Raw genomic sequence first — 19,280 nt, 5'->3', positions numbered from 1 at the left:
GATGATAAATACTAATTAGAATTAAACTCTTTATTTCTGTTTTCTAGATCATTGAATATCAGAGAAATTTCAGAATGGATTTGTCTAGCATTCAAATACATTTAACAGTTAAATACATCTGCAGTAAAGAAAAAAAATTCAAATAAAAAGCAACTTTTCTCTTAGTAGTCACAGTCATGTTTTTCCCTAAGCACTACCCAAACCAGATCTCTCCCTAAGAGGAAAATGTGATGTTAATCGTTCACTGAACACTTATTAATTATATTCCAAGAGAAAAAAAGATTCTGGACATAAGAAATAGAAAAGACACATTTTTCTATCCTCATTAATTTTATAATCCTATAAAAGTCAAGAGTCAGGCTATTTGTAAGTACAAAATTGAATTGGTTATGAAATTAAAAATTTTCTCCAGATTGGAAATCAAACTTGTTTGAGGAATATCTTTATAGTTATGAACAAAGTTTATAAGTTATTTGGAAAAACTTAGTATTTGAGTATTAAGGTAGAGCATAATTTTTACTTCTGTTAAACTCCAGGAGATTCTGGGTTCATGGGGGATATATACAAAAGTACATAGCAGTGACCCAGAAGCAAAGCAGGATGCTCTATAATGGAATTGACTGCTTGCATTACTATTTTACTAAGTATAGAAAGGCATTTGAGAAATACAACACAAACTCTGCTGTGTACTTTTACCAGATAGTTTATCGTCAAATATGACTCCTGAGCACAAAGAAAACAAGGGTCATCTAGATTTGCATTTAATGGCTACCTTCATTTATTCAACACTATAGTGAGAACTCTGGGGAAGTTAAAACCCACTGGCATTCAAGGTGAGTATACTAATGGAAACAACTCAGGACAAAAGACTCAGAACCAGATCAGCTGCTGATCATGAGCCTATTAGTTGTAGGAACAGAAAGGCCTTTCTGAGCCTTTATTTCTTTGTCTGTAAAATTAAAATAAAAACACTTAGTATGCTTAACAGAGCTAAAATTAGTGTGAAAATGTGTTAAGGAAACGTGGGACTTATTGCTACAATCAACAGGAGAAATGCTAACTCCCCTTTACATTTGTTGGCCCATCTCCCAAGGCCTAGGCTCTTTGTGCTCACACAGGGGAGTTAGTTACCACAGCAAATGGGCCTTCCCTTCTCTAACCCACTCTGCTGTTCCCATGTAAGGTGAATCCAGCATTGATGGTGTGGATAAAATGGAACCCTAAATGGGATGCCCTTTATCCCTGGAAAGCTTAAGCTTGAATATGACTAATTCTGTAGTCACCCTATGCTTCCTAATCCCTGCTTCCTCTCTCCCACCTACCAAGTTGGTTTCATTCTCCTGTTAAAGTTACACATCCCCAGAAAAGTCTCTCTCTCCTGTTGCATTCATCTTTTAACTCCCAAGGTTCATAGCAGAATGATTAGCATGTAACTGATATTTAATATTACTTTTAAAGAAAACCATCATTTTAGCTGCTGGCATTTAATAAAATTAGCTCTAACATTAGTGATAACTCTCCTACTCTTTGCTATCCAATTTTAGCCAGAGGGATAGATAATTCATTTGTCATAAAAATGCCTAGGTTCAGACCAGCATTGGGAACACAGTAGTGAGCAAAACCAGACCTGTCTTTGCTCTCATAGAGCTTAAGATCTATTTATTGCTCATGGCAAATAATAATATTGTACATTATATATGAAGATCAAAAAAAAAGAAAAATGCTAGGCACGGTGGCACATGCCTGTAATTTCAGCCGCTCAGGAGGCTGAGACAGGAGGATGATGAGTTCAAAGCCAGTCTCAGCAAAAAACAAGATGCTAAGCAACTCAGTGAAATCCTGTCTCTAAATAAAATACAAAATAGAGGCTGGGGATGTGGTTGATTGGTCTGTGCCCCTGAGTTCAATCCGGAGAAGGAGAAGGAAAAGGAGAAGGAGAAGGAGAAGGAGAAGGAGAAGGAGAAGGAAATAATTCAGGAGCAGACTCGGAATTCATCAGGAACACACAGAACAGCTGTGTATATGTGACCGGAATCTAGTCAGTACTTAGGCTATGTATACAAAATATTTTTATAACAACTTGTACCCAAATCTAAACTCATTATTTCAAAATGCCTACACAAAATAGATGAAACATCATCATCAATTTAACCACCTGCATTTGGGTTAGTGTTATAAGGTGACACAGAACTGAAAGGCCAGTGTCCCATTGCTGAACACAAGCTGCAGTGCAAATCAGTGTCCATCATTAATGTGCACACTCAGATAAGCTCCTTGGTAAGGACAAAGCTCTGTGAGCCTCTGCACGCTTTAAGAGAGTCTAACTCTGTTTTCCAAGAGACGTACTTCATAAAATAACCCAAAGAAATGTTTTTCAGAGAGAGTTCCATTACCAAAATGGAGGAAAAATGCAAATTTAAGAGAGAATGTGAAAAGTCTAACAAAAAAGTCCTTCAGTAAAAAAAAAAAAAAAAAAAAAAATCAATTCAATTAAAAACCTGGTGTTGAACTCAAGACTCCTCGTCTTGGATTTTTGGAGTTTTTTTCAACACACACCCATAAATATGATGAAAGAATAATGTTCTAGGGAAGATATTTCTGGATCCTCCAGATTAACTTATTCAGATTCTACATTGGTAGGTTTTTGTTTGTTTATTTTTAAAATTTTTATCACAGGAACTTGGTCAATGTATTGAGCTGTTTTCTAGGTCCATTTTGATCAGTTACATCAACTCCTGAACTGACAATCAAATTCCTTTTCTGTATCTTACCTGAGAAAGCAGTTGAGAGTAATTATAATAGCTCTCCACCACCAGCAAGTCAGCCAGTACAGCCTGGATAGGTACTGGGTGAGGCCAAAGAGGATTCATCCCATAAACTCCCACGTGATTCATTTTTATACTTTCAGATTTACTTCTGTCATATTTCTCTTTATTTTAGTAATCTTAGATAAATTTCCAATTTCCCCAATTCCCTGCAGTGAAATCCTATCTCCAGAGGGTGTTTTATTATTATTATTATTATTATTATTATTAGTCTCTTAAACAAGTTACACAATTCAAATCACCTCTCCCTATCACCCATCTGCTTGTTTTTGCCTTTCTTCCTCTCTGCTGGATTCAGTGTAGAAATCCTCTCTGCCTCCTCTCTCCCCTCCCTGTCCACTGCCCTAAACTCTCCCCCACCGTTCTGTCTATCCTCTCTGTCAGGGTCCAGGGGCCCCTTCTGTTCAGATGGCTCTGGGCCCACCTGTACCGGCCCCATCTGTCAGCAAAGCAGCCTCAGCGTCCCACAAACCTGGTAGAGGAAATTCTCCTCCGAAGAATTGACGTCACTAGGTGTTCTCCTGAGAGTTGTGCCCTGAAAAATTAGCTACGTTGAGGAAGAATAAAGGGCACTTCAGCATGGAATACCTCGCCCACACAGGACCACACTTTGGTCTTTCCTTTTGAGCATTATTTAGCATTAACCAGTCAAATATTAATAGGAAAGTGGAAATTTGAACACATAATATCTTTGGTCTAACCAGATAGATTAAAGTAATTATCTATATTTTAATGCCCATGAATATAAAGTTTAAAATATCTATTTTTAAAGCATAGCATGAGCAAACAGATTTGCAGAATCATTTCCTCTCATTCCTTCCACTCAAGTAATACAGCGATGTCTTTGGAAGATGTCACTCAGCTCTAGTTTCTTGACACTATTTGCAAAGATATCCTGCTGCAGAATTTTCTTGAAAGATTTCACTTCTGGGATTGGCTATTTCCTGCCTCTTATAAAATACATATGGTGGAGAAAAAAGAAAAACAACAAAAAAATTTCTATAACACAATAAAGCTTGGCTATATTTTTCCCCCTGAGATTTGATTCATATTTAACCAGATCTGTGTGTTTGTTGATTTAGAGACCAAAATGCCAAGAGGAGAACAGAATGGTCACAGCCAGCCATTGTAGAGAGTATTTTGTGCCAGGACCAAATAAGCTCTCAAAAATGTTGATGGCACCTGAATTTGTACAGCAGAAACCCTTGAATTACGAGCTGGCCTCTTGGTTCTGATGTTCCCTCGCCTGTTTCCTGTGTCAGGCGTAGCGCTGCAGCGACCCTGTTTATCTGGCCCCTGCACAACATTGTCAGGACACATTTCCATTTTCCAAGTGACTGCTGCCACTGGGCCGCAGTCTGTGCTCATTTCTCGAGTAGCTAAACCCTTTGACACTGTGGTTTTTAATTAAAATTACATTAAAGTTAATCAACCAGAAAGAGGCTGCTGTAGAAGGCAGGTTTGATTGCAACCTGCAAAGGGCACGGAGGCTGCCAACTTGCTAAAGATGTGCCTGCAGATGCCAATCTGCCCACACGAGCCCCACGGTGACAGAGCTGCCGACGAGAGGTCAGTTCTGCTTGTATTTTCCTTGGACTGTCAAAAAAAATCGAGATGGCAGTAGCATGGCATCAAGTGAAAAAACAGATAAGCTTCTCCATCCAAAGAGTACCAACCCCTACCCAGCATTTCCACTGCTGCCCCAAACCACTGTTGCAAAGCTGTCACAGCCCAAGTGTTTCCCCTTTAGGAGCAGCCAGGCTCCACTGAGAACCATTGGGTTTGTGGTTTGGGGAGGCCAAGTATACTCTTAGAAGATCCCTTCTTCTCTGGGCTGGCTTTCTGACATATGGTGCTGTATTTGGCTTTGCTTTGTTTTGAAAGAGACAGAAAAAAAAATATTTGAATGCTCAGGATTCCTTGTTCCTTTCCAAGTCCTTTGCAGAAGAGCTTCCTTGGAACACGACTACACAAAGCACAGCATATATTCATGCCTGCGAACAAAGAGACTATCAAATGAAAATGCACCGCCCAGGTTAATTAGTTATTTGGCATTTATTAAATGTTGCAAGAGTGTTGAGTCTAAAATCTAAATCATGTGCTGTTCAGTTCTTCCATGATTGATTAACTAAATATGCTCAGGCTTTAAGCAAGTACCTGGTCCTTGCTGAAAAATTAGTTTTGGATAAGAGAATGAATGAAAAATAAATGAATATAAGAATGAATGAATGAAAAGTATGCATTGCCTATCACAACGAATCCTATGTTGCTATTTTTTCTAAAGCTATATATTTATATACTATAGCCATTGGTATAAATAGTTAGATGTCATTTTGGGTTATCTACTCTGAACTATTGGTAGTTGCTGCTTAAATCACTGTATTGGGAAGGATTCTAAGGCTATACCCTAGTGACTAAGCAGAAAACCTCATGTCACAGGCTCAGAATGCTATCCTTGTCCTCAAACCTAGAAAACAGTATGAAGACTATGTCAGAATTCTGTAATAAGTAGGAAGCAAGTGGACAAAATCCAGTGGGATGATCTATATGGGAAAAACAAACAGAAGAGGACAAGTATGGAACTCTACTGAGTTTCAAATTCTTTAAACATTGGAAAACATTTTGTTTCATTTATTCTTGAGTGGCTTCCTTGGTCGGGAACTGATTCTGATCCCTGCTTTGGTCTGTCATTGCTAGCTTGTCTATGGAGAGCCACGCCACGTAGTGTCTGCCTGAGTACTCCATTCAGGACCAACTTTCTTGAAGCAGGTGAGCCCCAGGTGCTATGCACATCTATGTTCATTTTGTTGATACCAAGAATACCAGAGGCTGGGTACTTTATAAAGTAAAGGGGTTTATTTAGCTCATAGCTCTGGAGTTTCAAGAGCAAGGAGTCAGCATCTGCCGGCCTCTGAGGAGGACTGCATGGCAGATGGCGTCACAATGGTGGGAGCTTGTACAAGAGTGGCAAGTGGTGCATAGCCGAAGAGAGCAAGGGCAGGTGCCAGGCTCGCTTTATGACAAGCCACTCCCACAGTGCTAATCTAGTCCCTGGAGGGCTGGAACTCCTGGGAGACAAGATGGACCCTTTCATGACAGAGTAGGCCTCATGGCCCAATTACCTTACACCAGCCTCCACCTCTTAAACCTTCCACCACCTCAACATAGGGAATGGGCTTCCAGTGCATGGACATCTGGGGACAAACCACATACAGTCCTCAACAACCTGACAGCTGTGACTGTTCATGTCTGGCAAAGGATCTTGCTACAAAAAGTTAGTTTTGTTCTTTGAAAACATTAATTTTTTTGCCCCAGTGTTTATTATTTTTTTAAAGCAGAGTAAAGAATTTTAGCACATGAGGATTGTTCATTCATCTTTACAGTATTCTCTTCTTATTGATCATATCATGAAATGAAATTGAAACTAAATTCTTTTTTAGGGGGAGGTGGGTACTGGGGATTGAATTCAGTGTCACTTTACCACTGTGCTTTATCTCTAGCCATTTTTTTAATTACATTTTATTTTGAGACAGAGACTTGCTAAGTTGCTGAGGCTGGCCTTGAACTTGTGATCTTCCTGCCTCAGCTCCCAAGTAGCGGTTATTACAGGTGTGTGCCACAGTGCCTGGAGAAATTAAAATTCTTGAAGACTGCTTTCTTTGAAGGGGAACTTACCATATTTTACTCATAAAAGCATTTCACCTATTTTTAAAAGAACATTTAAAATGTTCTTTTAAATAGGAATGACTCTTTAGAGTAATTTGTCCTCCTTCTTTTCAAACTCATTTTCTAAAAATCATAATAAATATGTTTCTCTTCTCACTTGAAATTAGACAGTAACATTTTTTATGCCCTCTAAATCATGACCTTCATGACATCATATACATATATGATTTTCAACATAACTTCTACACTCAAACAAACAATATTGTGGTATAGCCTCTTCCTGTAACTTCCCAGAAGGGGAAAAAATCAGTTTTTAACTAAATATTATAAAGTACATTAACTTAATCAACTAATGTTGACCAATAATCTACCATGGCTAGTCACTCTTTTCTGGGGAAAGGCACAGGAGTGATCAAGGCTGGTGAGGTTTCTGCTCCCATGGAGTTTAATCCTCTTTATGAGACAGCAGCTATATAAAATGTGGAATATAAGTTCATGGTGGTTTTGGAAGCACTATAGGCTGGCTACGCATCAGAGGTGTCGTGTCCTGCCCTTCCTTGCTAACAGCATTCCAGTTTTGTATAAGAAGGCATTGGAGAATGATGGATGATGACTGCCTAGGGCCAGGATGATGGACACATTCCTATCAACCATGTGCTATTTACCTAGCCTCTTTTGACCTGGAGAAGCCCGGATGACACCATTCTAGGCAATAAGATCTAAGAGCACTCCTGTATGATTTAAAGTTAGAAGAGAATATTGTCTGGGGAAAGTTTTGTGGAGACTGTCAGAGATCTATTTAGAGAGACAGTCCTCCAAAAATCTTCCCAAGAAAGAAAAGCTAATCTTTGATATATTTCTCCACGAGGGACTTTTACAAAGAATAAACAGATTTTTGATGTATTATGAACACAATTTTAAGCACAAAGATGTAGAATGATTAATATATTAAAGTGGAAAGACAGTAGATTATGTAATCAGGAGATTTATTTTCTGTTGGAAAATAAGATTACTGTATTAATTAGGATGATTTTTGCTGTAACAGATTTTCCAAATAAAAATGGCTTAAGTCTTGTGACATTAAATTATTACAAATAATAGGAAATCTAGAAGTTCCAGTTTGGAGACAACAGTTCAAAATATCTTTAAAGTCACAAGTTTCCAGCCTTCTATCTTACCATCTTCAAAATTTGAAATTTGGCTTCTTGTCTTGGTCCCAGCCAATCATACCAATTGCACCTCCTGGTTTCTGAGGCTGAGCACCCTTCTGGTCTTATGGTTCATGTCTGTGGGAGCCACAGGGAGCCAAGATCTATAACAACCCCTGATCATCAGCCTTGACCTTCCCTCCACCTGAGAAGCACATAAGATTTTGAAGAAGTGAGCTGTATATCTCTACGCTGAACACATAGGACTTTATTTAATTATATTAGATGACCTAATCATTAATTAAGATTGGTCCCTATCTAAAGTGATGATTGTATTTTCTATGCCTGGGAAAAGACATATGACTTATCAGGATTTTTTTTTTCTTTTCAGAATCAGAGGAAAAATTTTCCCAGTGAATGTATTTCAAAGAGTCAATGGGAAAAAAGAAATCAGGATTTTGATTGCATCCCATGAGACATGCCTGTTTAAGGGTATGGTTACATACACTAATATCAGACAAAATAGACTAAGGGAAAAAGTGCTACCAGATATAAAGACATTCATTGTGTAATGGTAAAGCATCCAATTGACTATGATTATTTTTTAAATTCTAGGTTTTTATGCACCTGAAATATATGAGGCAAAAATTAAAAGAAGTATAAATAGGAATTTACAAGTCCACACTCGTGGTATGATTTTATCATATTTGCTGCAATAATTAAAAAATAATAAGGACCTAGAGAATGTGACCTTCATAATGACCTTGGTCTAATAAGCATATGCAGAATTCTGCACCCAGTTATTTAAAAGTGTACATCACAGACACAAAAACAATGAAAATTTATCACATATTATCTCCATTTTGGTCCCTGAGGAAAGTTTGGCATGAGGCCTTTCTCTGGACTTGTAGAGGAATTAATCCTACTTTTTAATACTTCTGGAAATGTGACCTTCTTTAGTCAAACAAATGACTCAGTGGATTAATTATTTATAAATTCAGTGAACAACTATTACTGGAGCCTCTACTATAGTCTATAACTAGAAATGATGTTAGGCACATAAGAATTTCAGATCAGTTTGATTAGCTTTGCACCTCTCAGGATCTTTGCAACTGATTGAACAAACTAACCTTAAGAATTATACTGGATCAGCATCCACTTATCACAGAGAACATTCAGCCATTGGTTTTTTGGGGATTGGCTTATTTCGCTTAGCATGATATTCTCCAATTCCATCCATTTACCTGCAAATGCCATAATTTTCTCTTTTAATGCTGAGTAATATTCCATTGTGTGTATATATCACAGTTTCTTTATCATTCATCTATTGAAGGGCAACTAGGTTGCTTCCAGGTTTAGCTATTGTGAATTGAGCTGCTATAAACGTTGATGTGGCTATGTCACTATAGTATGCCATTTTTAAGTTCTTTGGGTATAAGCCAAGGAGTAGGATAGCTGTGTCAAATGGTAGTTCTATTCCAAGTTTTCCAAGGAATCTCCATACTGCATTCCTGATTGGTTGCACCAATTTGCAGTCCTGAGTGCTGATCCATAGTGGGGGTGGGCCATGGGGAAAATGGAGGAACTTTAGCTGGGCAAAGGGGAGAGAGGGGTGGAGAGGGGGCATGGGGGCAGGAAAGATAGTGAAATGAGATAGGCATCATTACCCTAGGTACATGTATGATTGCACATATAGTGCAAAGCTACATAGTATACAATCAGAGAAATGAAAAGCTGTGTTGCAATTGTGTACAATGAATCAAAATGCATTCTGCTGTCATATCTACCTAATTAAAATTAATTAATTAAAAAGCAGTTATGCTGGTAGTCTGTTAACACAATAATACTATATAACAAGCAGCCACAAACCTTACTGGCATACAACAACATGCATTTATTTTGCTCATAAATATGTAGATTGGCTGGTGGTGCTGAAGCTCTAATCTGGGTTCGGCTGGTCTCAAATGAGCTTGCTCAAGCATCTGCACTTAGCTGGCAGATTGGCAAATCTGGGATGTCCTTGAATGGCAGGATTCAGCTCTACTCCACATTATCTCCTATCCTCCAACAGGCTATCCTTGGCTTGTTCACATGGGAAGGAGTCAGGCAGAACATGGAAGTATAGGAGGCTCAGGCTCACAGCTGGAACTCTCTAGCATCTGTAGGGTTTATTGGCCAAAGTAAGTCACCAGATCAGCTCAGCTTCAAAGAGTGGCGATACAGAATCCCTTCTTGATGAAAGGAACTGCACAGTCACATGGAAGAAAAGGAAGGAATGGAGGATTTGGGGAAATTCTTTTTTTTTTTTTTTTTAACCAGGGATTGAATGTAGGGACACTCGACCACTGAGCAACATCCCTAACCTTAGAGACAGGGTCTCACTGAGTTGCTGAGAGCCTCACTTTTGCTGAGGCTGGCTTTGAACTCACAATCCTCCTGCCTCAGCCTCCCAAGCTGCTGGGATTACAAGAGTATGCCACCATGCCCATCCTTGGGGGAATTCTTAAGATCAATCTACCATTAAAGGCTAACTTGACTCCTTAGCAGAAGCTACAATAGAATGAACCAGAAATTTAAATAGACATGTCTCTTCAAGTTTGTGTGAGTTTTACCTTTTAAAGAAATCCATACCTTCAAAAAAGGGTTGGATAATGGCAGCTATTAAGAATACAAACAGCAATAAGTATTGGCGAGGGTGTAGGGGAAAAGGCACACTCATACATTGCTGGTGGGACTACAAATTGGTGCAGCCAACCTGGAAAGCAGTTTAGAAATTCCTTGGAATACTGGGAATGGAACCACCATTTGACCCAGCTATCCCACTTCTCTTCTTATACCCAAAGGACTTAAAAACAGCATACTACAGGGACACAGCCATATCAATGTTCGAAGCAGCACAATTCACAGTAGCTAAATTATGGAACTAACCTAGATACCCTTCAGTAGATGAATGGATACACAATTGAACATTACTCAGCATTATAAAAGAATAAAATCATGACATTTTCAGGTAAATGGATGAAATTGGAGAGTATAATGCTAAGTGAAGTTGGAGAGTATAATGCTAAGTGAGAGTATAATGCTAATGCTCAGCAACACCTCTGCCTGGAATGGTCATCCTAGATCTCTGCATAGCTATATAGTATAATGCTAAGAGTATAATGCTAGCATTATAATATTTTTTCATAAAGAAACAAAGGCTGAATGTTTTCTTTGATATGAGAATGCATAATGGCGATTGTGGGGGAGTATGGAAAAAATGGAGGAACTTTAGATAGGGCAAGGGGGATGGAGGGGAAAGGAGGCAGGAAGGGGCTAGGAATGCTGGTGGAATGAGTTAGACAGCATTACTTTAAGCACATGTATAAGACACAAATAGTGTGAAAATACTTTGTATACAACCAGTGTCTTGAAAAATTGTGCTCTATATGTATAATATGAAATGAATTGCATTCTGCCATCATGTATAACAAATCAGAATAAATTTAAAAAAAGGTTGGATACAAAGGACCAAGTTAATATATGAAATAATAATTGATAAATTAAATATAAAAACAATTGCTGAGGTTTCATGAGCTACAACAAATCTGACTTTAGTCCTAGAAATCTGAATCAAATTATTCAGTGTAGGAAGGCATTTCTTAAAATGTTACATGCAAAATAAAACATTAACAGATAAATTAATAAATATGAATATCAACATATCTTAGGAAAATATTCTCATTTGGACTTTGTGGCTCCAAAATTTAAATAGTTAGACTCTCTTAAGGACCAATCACTCCTGGAAATGAGGTCTCTGCTTTTTGATGTTTCATTTAAATTATATAATTAGGCTGGAATATCACATCTTTTCCAGGTTTTATGGAAAAAAGCACCTTTTGCGTTGTATGTTTGGTACAAAGACAGGTAGCATTTATTGTACCATTGGAGAGTGAAGGTAAAATCTTTATGACATAAAACAGCATGAGAAATGTAATTTTCACTTCCAGCTCACTGAAAGCTGTATTAGAAATGCTCTTGAAGATGCTGTCAACCATTTATCCAAGAACCAGGATTTCTGAAGGATCAATTTGTTCCTTAAAACATAAATTTTAATTGATTCAATCAATAGTACATTTAAACTTCCTGATAAGGAAGTCTTATGTTTTAGAGAATAAATTAAAACATCTTTTTTTAAAAAATTATTTTTTAAGCAGTAAATAACACATCATGAAATTTCGCTTAGATTCTTGCACATTCATTAATACTTTGTTTCTCTCTATGCTTGTAACATAAAAGTTGTGGAACAAAAGTTATGTTTTAAAAAAGAATTGCTTATACACTCTTTTCAGAAACAACAGTGAACTATGTTATTGAAAGAATCAGCAACTTAATTAAAAAGTCTGTTAACGCTGGTGTTAATAAACCTGGCATATTTTCAATTTAGATTGACACTCTTCAAACTGATACCTGTCAGTAGTATGTTATAAAATCTGGATGAGAACATCATCTATCTAAATTAAGCTTTGATTCCTTGAAAATATTAGAAGTTATTATAGGTGTTCTGTGAACAAATTGTATTTTTTATAAAAATATTCTACTTGGAAAGCCAAGATGTACTATTTACCTTCTGGTGACAGAAAAATTGTCAACACATAATTATCCACGATAGTAATGTTTTAAATAAATAAGCTAATTTTTAAAGGATGGAAGTGTGTGTTATTTGTAGTTCAAAATTGAATAATTGCTTTATTGTTACTTTGATTTCTTCAGCAAATATTTGTTGGACTACTTTTATGTGACAGGCATTTTTGTAGGGGTTGGGAAACGTTACAATGCAGTCATAAAAATGACTCTCCTGGAGTGTACACTCTAGTGATTTTATTATTACAATTCAATGAATCATATTAAAGAATGACTGGAACATCCAAGTGACACAGTAGCTTCTTGGAAAACTATAATAACCCAAAATAAAACTTTTGAGGAAGGTTCAAGTATTGCTAAAGAGTTATCTCAGAGGAACCCATATGTCAGCACCTGCTGGCCTCTCCAAGATGAGACCACCTCTTAGACTTCCATTACTTTGTCTCCAGAAGTTGAAAGTGGTATCTAAGTTTTCTGCAATGAGGTGAGAGATGATGACTTATTCTCAGAAGCAGCACAAGCTTCCAACCTCTGGGTTCTAGAAGTTTCTTCTGGTCCACTTATTTTACTTAATGGAGCTCAGTCCCTTCCTTTTTTCCACTATAATCATGCACCTCATTTCCTAAAACTCTTCCTGTTTCTCACTGTTCTTGAGGCACAATGGCCAGCATTTTATTTGTGTTAAACACATCAAGCTGACTTCTTCTGCAGGGACCTTAATGCTCAGCAACACCTCTGGTATGGTCATCCTAGATCTCTACATAGCTCAAACCTCGGTTCATTCCTGTTACGGCTGAAATGTCACCTCCTCTAACCACCATTTCTAAAATACCACATATGCACCCTCTCACCAGCTACCACAGCACCCTTCCTTATTTTTCTTCATCATATTGGGTAGCAGGCATCACAAATTGCATTTATTTATCTGTTTATGGTTTCTCTCTAACAAGAACGTAAGACATCACAGGCTCACATTGTTCTCTACCATAACCTTCAAGTCTATAACATGCTGAGAACCCAAGATTTATTCAACTAATGTTTGCTGAATGGAAGGAGTGATACGTGAATACAGGGAAATGGCATGCAGATGAGTTTGGCAGACTTTATTGAAGAGTTCCAGGCTAAGATTAAAGAAAGGCTCAAACTATAGCAACGGAAATAAACTGAGAGAATTATTAGCATCTACATTCAAAGATGCCCTATAGCCATTCACTTTCCTTCCTCTTTGAGATGCAACACAACAAATTCCTGCCCTCATCTCACATATGAGTTCCTCCTTTCTTTATCATTTCTGGCACCTATCAAACCTAGATCCCTCAACACCTCACATCCGACTCAGACACTTCATATATTTTGCAACGATGAATCTTTCCTTTAGAGGAGATTACTTAGTATCTATTATGAAAAAGTTAAAAATTTCTCTACCTCATTGCATTATTTATTAAAAGCATTTCAAAGTCAAATTTTCAAGTTAGGTATCTTCCCAGATAAAAACTATGTATCTAGTGAAGAGCTATATCTGAAAGATAACCCTATCCTTAACAAGTGGGAGCTTTTAAACCAGATTTACAGCTTGAATTTTTCTGGGGAAGAAATATACTTAGATCAGTCTGACAGTGGAAACAGTAAATCAGACACTATGGTCACATCTGGGGACAGGCACCATAGGTTAGAGGTAACACCAGGAAGCTTTTTCGTGGTGATGGAAGAGTTATGTGTCTTGATTGTGGTGTGTTGGTTGTGGTTGTGGTTGCATGCATCAATACAGAGAGTAGAGCTTTATAGAACTATTCACACACACACAAGTGAGTGCATGTAAAAATTAGTGAAATCTGAATGCTATTCAATTTCATATTGTGTTGTGCCATGTCTGTTTCCTGCTTTTGATATTATACTGTAATTATATAAGATATTGCCATTGGGAAAAACTGAGTACAGAGTACAAGCAGCTATCTATACTCTATTTGCAACTGCCTATGAATCTATAATTTTTAAAATTGTTTCAATAAAAAATGTATGAAATAAAGTACAAAACTATAACTGAAGTATTTGGAGGAAAGTTTCAATATTTATTGAAGGCCTAGATGGTGATTCTGATGAGAAATACATGGATAATAAAGAAAATTATCCCAGGCTTGTAGTGGTGCTTGCCTATAATACCAGCAACTCAGGGAGCTGAGGGAAGAGGATCACAAGTTCAAGACCAGCATGGGCAACTTAATGAGTGTCTATCTCAAAATAAAATTTAAAATAAAAATTACTAGAGATGTAGCTCAGAAGGGGAATGCTCCTGATTTTAATCCTCAGTACCACAAAAAAGGAAATTTATAAATTTATTGGAAAAAATGGTTTTGCTTCATTAGAAATTACAAACTCACTGTCAACCAAATTAATACAGTTGTTATAAGTTTATCCATGATGAAAAAGTGTTGATTGGCAGTTTTACAAAACCCCATAGTACATGAGGAGTTTAAAAAATAAAGTTCAACAATTAATATTGTGTAAGACCTATATATTGACATTCTCCCACACTATATAAATTCTTTTAAATCAGTTTTGCTACAGTGGCGATGAGGGTTATGATGGTCTTCGAAATGCCACAGCCGTGTTGTCAGTGATGTTTCACGTATCTTTCAATTCAGATGGTGCTTCTGAGGAGCAGTCCTTACCACAGAGCTATTTCTCACTTGCAAGGATTTGCAGGAACTTTCCAACTCCATTCTGTTGGATGGAACTCTGTCTATTTAGATATTTATGAATGTCAACAGGTCACAGCTGGTCATAATGCATCCCTTGGTAGGCTATACAAGCTAGACAGTGTAAGACACTGCAGAATGAAAATGAGTCCCCTGTGAATGGTAATAAATTGCATCTTTTCCTTTCCTCAAACTACCAGTCTTCCTTTAGTGAGCCTGCATTTAACCATGTTTCACAAAGAAGAGGAACGTGGTGGGGCAAAGTGAGGCCATTCTCATCAATCCACAGAGATTGGAAAGTCAGTGTTGTAGCTCTTGGTTTCCTGCATTGTAGACACTTTCATGTCTCCTGTTCTTTTTCTTTTAGTCAACTTTTTTGATGCTGTGACTTCAAGACCCAACCAGAACAAATGGAGAGGAAGAAAAGTTAATTTAATGGCTCACAGTTTCAGAGGTCTCGATCCATAGACAAAAGGCACTACTCCTTAGGGCTGAAGATGAGGCAGGACACCATGGCAGAAGAGTGCAACAGAGGGAATCAGCTCACATGATGATCAGAAAGCAGAGAGAGAGAGAGAGAGACTCCACTCTCCAGATACAGAATATATACCTATTGCCACCCCCCCACAGCAGTGAACCACTTCTTCCAGGCCCACCTGCCTCCAGTTACCACTCAGTTAATTCCATCAGGGATTAATTTATTAAGTTAAGGCTATAACCCCAAAATTTCTCCTCCAAACCTTCTTGCATTATATCACATGAGCTTTTGGGGGACACCACATCTAAACCATAACACTTTTGAAGCTAGAGTTGTCAAATTCTAGAGGATCATTATATCTAAGTGCTGTTGGTAAATTAATCTTCAGTAGTGGCAAATACCCTGATACGACAATGTTCTTCATCATTATATTCCAAAGCAAAATTCTTTTACCCTGTGTGTCTTTGGAAGAATTGGATTTTCCGCAACAATATACCCATGTTTCACATCAAAAAAGACCAATGTTTTATAGAGAAGTTTTAGCCCATCTTACTAGGAGAATGATGGCTGCTACAATGGAGGACTAACAAATAGACCATGGAACTTGAGAGTTAAGTCAAATGCTTCCTTGTTAATCGTCAACTGGAATTTGTTAATAAATTAGAAATGCCTAAATTAAAAAAATAAATTAGAAATTTCTATAATAAATTAGAAATGTCCATGGAAGAAACAGAAATGGATGGAGTGAGTAGGAATTGGAGGTGGTTTAGATGTGAGGTGTCTCCCAAAAACTCATGGGTGAGAAGATGCAAGAGAGTTTTAAGAGATGAAATGATTGGTCAGTGCATTAATCCCCTGGTGGGGAGTAACTGGAGTGTATATTTTGTTCTTGTTGAACATAGTGTGCTCTCCCCACTCCCCATCCTGCTGTCCTGTCTTGATCCACTTCCCTCTGCCACAACCTTCCACCATGATGTTCTGCCTCGCCTCAGGCCCTAAGGAATGGAGTTAGCCATCTATGGACTGAGGCCTCTGAAACCATGAGCCTTCCAAACAAACTTTTCCTCCTCTAATTGTTCTTGTAAGGTGTTTTGGTCACAGCAGGAAAAAAAGCTGACTAAAATAGGAAGAAAAGAGAAAAAAATTCAGTCCATGAAATGCAAATGAAGCTTATAGTCCATAGTTTGTTCCAATATAAATTTTTTGGTTTAGGCAATATAGTATGGTAATATAAGATTGTTATTTGGGGGTGAAGCTGAGCAAAGAGTGCAGTGGAACTATCTCTGAAAATTACTATTTCAAAATTTAAAATATTTTCTTTCAAAAAAGAAACCAGAGAACTGAAAATACAGGGAAGCTCCCCTCACCCACAAATGGTTGCTGAAAAAACCTTCACATACTGGCCTTAGCTGCAGATGGGCAGTAGTTCTGCAAAAGGTTTTTAAATGATGATATTACCTGTTATCAATCACTCACCATCATGTGTACTAAACACTATACAAAGTGCTTTGTATACATCATTTTATTTAATCCCCACAACAGTCCTCCCCAAGGGCCAGTCAACCCTCCAACAAGTAACTATTGCTATCTTCATTTTACCAGTGAATTAAACAAGATCTAGACAACTTGATTTTTCAAAACCATGTTGCCAATAGGTAATAGGGTTGGGAATTGGAGTCAATGTCTTTGACTTCAAACTCCATGTGCTTCATGGCACAAGTGACATGGATTCTTGATATATACTTGATGGCTCAGAAAAAGAAGGTATGATGATTTCTTTCCCATGGTATTTTATTCAGCTTTTCTCTGCTGTGACTAAAAGACTTGACAGCACAATTGTAGAAGAGGAAAAGTTTATTTAAGGGCTCACAGTTTCAGAGGTCTTGGTCCATATACACCCAGCTTCATCATGGTGGAAGAATATGGTACAGGGAAGCAGCTCACATGACAATCAGGAAGCAGAGAGAGAGGGAGACTCCACTTGCCAGATACAGAATATATACCCCAAGGCCATGCCCCCAGGGACCCACTTCCTCAGCCCACGCCTTACCTGACTTCAGTTACCATTTAGTTAATCCCCATTAAGGGATTAATTCAATGATTTGATTAAGGCTTTCATAATCCAGTCGTTTCTCATTTAAACCTTCTCGCATCATCTCACACATGAGCTTTCTGGGGATACCCCACATCTAAACCATGACACATAGAGAATGTGTAAATTGAACCAATATATTCTAGTCATTCTTTAGACAGAGTAAGGAGCAGGAATAGTCCCATTTGAAGGCCACAGATGGTTCCCTCCTCCTAAGCTTCTTTTCTTTGTGTTCTAGGGACATGACACTCTGGCCACAGTTCATTGGATTAGGAAGTAATGATGTAATATAGAATCCCATGGCTGTTATTGAGGTTGCCAAGAACCTAAAATTTGATTTTTTAAAAATGAGTAGGACTATTCAAATGTGAAGAATAGAAACAGTACTCTTACAGGGATAAGAAGGGACCTCAATAGGGATTACCCTGAAATTTGATTTTGATACACATCAGATTAGGATTGTGAGTTCAAACAAGGGAGTCCAGATGCCTATGTTATGAACTAGGATAAGAACTCTGTCCAACTGTAGCGTTCAATATTAGATGGTGACTAAATAACCCAATAAAGACGCTCTCATGAAATTTTGAACGCAAGATACACAAGGAGAAACAGAGGAATCAGAGACAGAAAAAAGCAAAATGCTGAAAATGACATAGTTTTTAGGCAAAAGATTAATGACTACAAGCTGTTGAAGAATGTAAAATAGCTGGATTTCTAGAGATACTCACGAATTGTGATGATTGGTGCTCTAGGTTTCCAAAAGTCTAATTGGGTAATTATTTCTAGTGTTCCTTTATATATTTCAGTCTTCTTTTTGCTGCTATGATCAAAAAACCTGACAAGAATAACTTAGAAGAGGAAAGTACATTTGGGGCTCATGGTTTCTGAGGTCTCAGTCCATAGATGGCTGACTGCATAGCTCTGGGCTGGGGTGATAGGAGAAGAGCCCAGGAGAGGAAGGCAGCTCCCTTCATGGTGAGGTCAGGAAGCAGAGAGAGCTCTGCTCACCAAGGACAAAATATAAAAGGTACACCCCCAGTGACCTACTTCCTCCAGCTAAACCCTACCTGCCTATAATTATGGCCAGTTAATCCATATCAATGGATGAATCCATTGATTAGGTCACATTTCTCATAATGTAATCATTTCACCTCTGGAAATTCTTGCCTCATGTCATATATGTGCTTTTGGGGGACACCTCATATCTAAACATATAAGGGAACATTGTAAATTCTCACCTATTTTTGTAATTAAGGGGTTCTCTGTAATTGGAAAGTACAGACTGAGAGAAGTTTCTTGCAGTTAGGAAGCATAAGTCAAAAGAGCAGATTTCTATATAGTATTTATGATAGCTTTGTCAGATTTTTTAAAAAAGCAATAAATATACAAGATCATACATTTTATGCAGAGCAATAGTTTAACATTTTATGAAATAATTTCAAACTTAAAAGTTGCAAGAATAGCACAAAGAGCTCCCATGAATGCTTTGTCTAGATTCACCCATTACTAACATTTTGCTGTGTTTGCCGGATCAGTCTTGCTTTAATTGCATACATGCATACTGGTTTTTATGTGAACCACTTGAGAATAAGTTGCCAATATCATTTCCCATTATTCTTAATTATCAAAGTTATTTTCAAACAATATTCTTCCCTCAAATAACCACAATGCAGATCTTATTGTGAAATTTAACACTAATGCAATATGATTGCCTAATTTACAGTCAATATTCCAATTTTGCCAACTTTCCCA

The sequence above is a fragment of the Ictidomys tridecemlineatus genome, chromosome 2, assembly GCF_052094955.1.
Source record: "Ictidomys tridecemlineatus isolate mIctTri1 chromosome 2, mIctTri1.hap1, whole genome shotgun sequence".
NCBI lineage: Eukaryota > Metazoa > Chordata > Mammalia > Rodentia > Sciuridae > Ictidomys > Ictidomys tridecemlineatus.
Note: the sequence above shows the minus strand (reverse complement) of the source record.